Source organism: Pseudonaja textilis, chromosome 6 (genome assembly GCF_049901715.1).
Source record: "Pseudonaja textilis isolate UNSWEBS1 chromosome 6, rPseTex1.2, whole genome shotgun sequence".
NCBI lineage: Eukaryota > Metazoa > Chordata > Lepidosauria > Squamata > Elapidae > Pseudonaja > Pseudonaja textilis.
Genome location: NC_141995.1, coordinates 42,540,122 through 42,545,216, shown reverse-complemented (window position 1 = coordinate 42,545,216; position 5,095 = coordinate 42,540,122). Strand labels below are relative to the sequence as shown.

General features: G+C 42.1%; 1 long non-coding RNA gene across 1 annotated transcript; it reads right to left on the bottom strand.

Moving 5' to 3' along the window:
- Positions 1 to 989: 989 nt before the first annotated feature.
- LOC148125459 (uncharacterized) lies at positions 990 to 4,023 on the bottom strand. Its single transcript, XR_015744147.1, has 2 exons — positions 2,414 to 4,023; positions 990 to 1,692 (listed from the first exon to the last, which is right to left on the bottom strand). It is a non-coding gene; the product is annotated as an uncharacterized LOC148125459 (long non-coding RNA).
- Positions 4,024 to 5,095: the final 1,072 nt, after the last annotated feature.

Genomic DNA, 5,095 nt, shown 5'->3' with positions numbered 1-5,095 from the left:
AGAAAAAGAAAGGTGCGTTGGATATTTTTGCTGCTTTGAGTTATTTGTAAAAACAATGCAAGGGGGTGAGGGAGGGAGGAAGGAATGTACGTCTGGAATTTATTATATAATGGATGGTTGAAGTAATTTTGTATTGTTTGCAAGCTAAGGGCATCAGCATATACTTCTCCTCCATCCATCCGGGCCGCCCAGCCTCTCTTTTCAGATAAGGCATTTTCTATTCCTTGGATCGATCCCTGGCTTTCAGAGAGCAGCAAGGAATGCATGTGGGAAACACAGGATAGCCCTTTTTTTTCAGGACCCTCCAAAATCTCGCTCTCTGAGGCATTAATGTACAGCACCCTGGATTGATTTTTTCAAGCAAAGTCATGCACAACCCCCAGATCGCGATACCGTAATTCATATCCGTTCTGTTTTGTGCAGAAATACAGTCGGGGAAATCGAGCAACCACCTTCCCCGCATTAAAAATCCCAGGACGGATTTCCTGCTACAGGGAGCGGGGGCGGGAGGGAGAAGCAGAAGCGGGCCCTTTGTAGAAACCCCTTCGTCCCTTGCTCTGGAAGTCTTTGCAACAGAGCGAAGAGGAAAGGAAACTCCGCGACGTTGTCTGCTAGCTGGTTTTCCCGTTCTGAAAGAAGATTGAAGATCGTCTGCTAGATTCGTTAAGGCTCATCACCTCACCTCATGGGAAACGCCTATCTCCGCTGTTTTAATAGGACTGGCTTCGTATATTTGAAGAAAATGAAATCACATACAATGGCATTTGAAGTCGGAAGGGTAACATTAGTACAGAATTATTCCTCGGCGCCATGGCATCTCTGCGAATATTGGCTGTATGGGTCTTGAACAGCCTAGGAACACACGCCTGTTATATTTTGCAATAGAAATATCTCTGGATTTTAAAAAAAACGACGAGGAAGATTAATCAGGCAAAGAATTATCTGTTTTCAATATTTTCAGAATGCTGCTGCTGCTCCATTTGAAAAAATAATTAAAAAAAATAATTTATTTGATGAAAAACTAGTCTTTCCTTCAGACAAATGCAGTATATCATAAATTAAACAGCAAGGATATTTATTTATTACAGATAGGTTCTCCCCATATCTGAAACATAGCAAAAGGGACTCTGTACAGTTTTTTATTCTCATAACAAGTCTAGTGCAGTTGATCTAGCTGAGATACAATAACTGAGATATGCGTTGTGAGCCCAAACTGAGTGGAAAAGATAAATTCAGTTCTTCCCCATCTTATTCTGATAGTTTAATCATGATAAGCATTTTTAAAGTTATTTTTTTTAAATAAATTTTCATTCTTAAACATTTTTAATAACACTCATAAACATTCATGAACATTTTTGAATAACAGTGCATTGTCAAGTTCCAACCTAATAATATCTCAACTTCCAAAATACATATGAAACAAATAACCCTGTGGTTAGTTTATAATATTGGCCTTCTTCTCTCAGAGAGTTGAACATTCATATCACCACTAAGCATCAGCAATGGTTGACGTTGAGTTGGTTACTTTCTCCCATCTTAAATTTTATTTATTTACAGATTTACAAGGCTGCCCACCTCCAATATATGCTTCTGAATAGCAACCAATATTAAACATAATAAAAACATATACATAATTATCATGAGCTTGCTTCTGGAAGACAAAGGAGGGAGAAGGAAGTAAACATATGCCCACTTGAAAAGAATAGACAAAAAAGAATTAATAAATCAAAGATTAACAGCTCTTAATTTATATAGTCTCATAAAACTATCATTATTCTCTGCTAAACTATTCCATCATAAAGTCTAAATTTAACGCAAAAGCACTTCCCTATTAGTGGTTTAAAGTGGTATCTACCCATATTTATTTAACAAAAAACAAACACATCCACCCACAATGGCATAACATTTGCTATCCTCATTGCTGATTCCTGTCCTGCCTCTATCATTTCTCTTCCTAGTCTCAGTTGAGCCATCTAACTTGCTCTCAAAGTTATGAATGGTATGACATGCCTTTATATATTTTATAATATTGAGGCTATCCATGGAGTTGGGATAAAGGGGGAGACTTTTACTGATACAATAATGTTTTAAACCCATTTTAGGGACTAGAGAAATGCAAAATCATTGAATCAAGGGAGAAGATAATAAGTGTCAGGGCATAACTGTGCCATGAATATAAATGAAGACAGGTCTAAATTCTGAAAACAGAGCTAGTCTAGAGTCACTAAAGTCAGCCTTGCCTGCAAACAATGAACTTAGAAATAACTGGATCCTACTGTTTGATTCTGTTTAATAATTAGAACATGTAAACACAGATGTCTTCCAAGCAACAGTAAAGATGGTACTTTTACTGTAAAGATTGTACAGTAAAGATGGCCAATCAATATGTTGTGAAGAGATTTTTTATACTTACTGAAACTTTGCTTGACCCCTGAATGCCATATCTTTGATTTTTCGGCACATACTCTACCCACATCTGCAACTAAGTTCAGGCTCAGTTCTGAACTCTACATGCAACAAAGGAAATCTAAGTGGAACCAAATTGTAGAAGAGCTGTGTTAATCCATGGACCCCCCAAATCAGAAGGAATCTTGAAGCGACTTTTCAGACATATTTTAATAAAAAGAATGCACATTTGTAAGCTATAATTCATTGTATCATGGTCTAAATAAAATTTCTCCACTTTCCCTCTAAGCAAGACAACAAATAAAAACTGAAATTCTAGAAAGAATGTGCCCTTGTAACCACAATAAACTGCTCATGTGGTTGTGTGAATATAAGGTAAATAATTGGGGGTGGGTGGGGAGCCAGAGTTTTGATTGAAATACAATACCAGTTGCACATATGAATTAAAAGATCTCTGGATTTTAAGGAATGGGTCTTTGCAATTGGATCAGAGTATGAGGAGGGGAGAAAATCCCGTATATAATCCAAGAAATGGCAATCTGGTTGATAAAAGTGACTTCCCAGGGAGTAGCAACAGATAAGATACTGACTCATCAATGAACTCCCTGAGCTAGCATGCATGCCAGGAGCCATTAAAAGTGACATTACCTACTACCGCCTCTACCTCCTCCTCCTCCTCCTCCTCTTCTTCTTCTTCACAGCCAAATGACATTTATCCACAAATAACGCATTTGGCCATCCAGATAACAAGCACTTCCCATTATTAAGCCCAGGAGCACAAATACCTTGCTATAATTCTCTGCATTCAGCCGTGTTTTAATCGGAAGGAATTCAAAACACTGAAAGAAATAGCTTCTCTTCCCCCCCCGCAGCCCCCACCCCACCCCCACTGCTCCTTCCCGCAAGTCAAAGGGAGCTCAGCTCAGGCGCTTCCTCCAGCCCGAGATCCGTCCAGAAAAGTCAAGTTACAAGTCCTCTCTGCTGCTCTTCGCCCTGCCGCTTGCGCCAGCAAAACTGCAAGGCGTCGTGGAGATGGAATCGAGCCTGACTGACTGACTTCCGAGAGATTCTCGCTTTCCTCCAGTGAATCTGGGAGACCGGTGCCAGTCACGGCCAGTTTTTAATCGGGCAGCTGGCTCCTTTCAAGTGAAAGCTGTCCTCCCTCTCAGCTCCGGCAGTTGAATGAAGAAAGCGACCCCGAGAGAATGAGCTGGATTTCAAACCGATTCCCATCTGGCCTGGGCGCGCGGGAGGTTAAAAACACGAAGGAGCCCTTCCACGCGTGTGCTGAAGTTCTCTCTCTCCCCCTCACTCCCTCCTTCCCGGTTAACACCCACGCAGACGCGCGCACATCGCCTGTCAAATCCTCGTCCGGACGTGAAGGCTGCCCAGACTGCTGTAATCCGAGCCGACCCTTTTGCAGGCCTTCTCCAAGCTCTTTGATCTTGTCCTTAGGTAGACAACGCCGGATGTCAAAAAGGGGGAGAATCGGGATCTCCCGGGGCCAAGGACGCAATTTTCTGCGCTTCTCGTTTGTTTCGCCGTTTTCAAACGAACGACGCAGCGGTTTAGTTAGTGTGTAAAAACAGAGGTTTCCAAATTTGGCAACTTTAAGACTTGTGGACTTCAACTCCCAGAATTCTCCAGCCAGCTTTGCTGGCTGGAGAATTCTGGGAGTTGAAGTCCACAAGTCTTAACGGTGCCAAGTTTGGGGACCCCTGAGGTAAAAAGGAGAGCTCGACTGTTCCTTCCCCTGCCTGTTCCCGCTCCGTCGCTTTGTTTATGTATTTGTCTATGTATTATGTATTTATGTATTTGTTTATTTATTAAATTAAGCTGAGAAATCATCCAGCCTGCCTGCCGCGTTTTGCTTCCAGCTATTTAAATTCATTCCCTTCAAACCGCCTCGTCGGCGTATTTACACCCGTATCCTAAATAGCAGCCGCCCCATTCCTGAGCGCACAAGCGAAGGAAACCCTTGAAGCAAAACGGACGGGCGGGGACGACAACCTCCGAGGAAGCCGCGAAGACCTGCTTTCCACAATTCGGCCGACCTGGCGAGATCCCGGTCGACGCTTCTTCAGTTTGGGGCGAATGGTGGTGGTGGTGGTGGTGGTGGGGGGGGAAGAAGGTCGCCGTGGGGGCTCTTTTCCCTCCCCTGAACTCAACGGGCCTGAGGCTGGTACGAAAGACTTTCTAGAGAAACCGCGAAGGTTCTGTTTGGTCGAAAGAAAAAAATCCCACTGAGTCTTATTCCTGGGCAAACCTGTGGTCGGATTGAGGGTCGAGATTCCAACCTATATCCTGAGAAGAAGCCAATGTTTGCTGATTGAATAGAAATAAACTGCTAAGAAAACTTGCCCTTCAACCTCACCAGCACATCCCCCAAGGCTCCTTTTGCGCCCTTTAAAGCTAACCAAACACTTCTGAGAACGCGAAAACGAGTTTCTTGGATTGTTTGAAAATGCCGCGGGAGCTGGGAATTAATCAAGTTATCTGTTTTAATCGGTTACAAAGTCAAACTAAGTTTATTTTAAAATGTTGAAAGGCCCAGAAGCATAAAGGCTTATTTTAACACTGTCATCTGCCCTCTTTTATTTTATTTTTTTTGAGCCGCATTTTAAGTCAAATCATTTTGATTTATTTTACTCTGTTGTCTTTTTTTATTGAAAGATTATTGAAATCCACT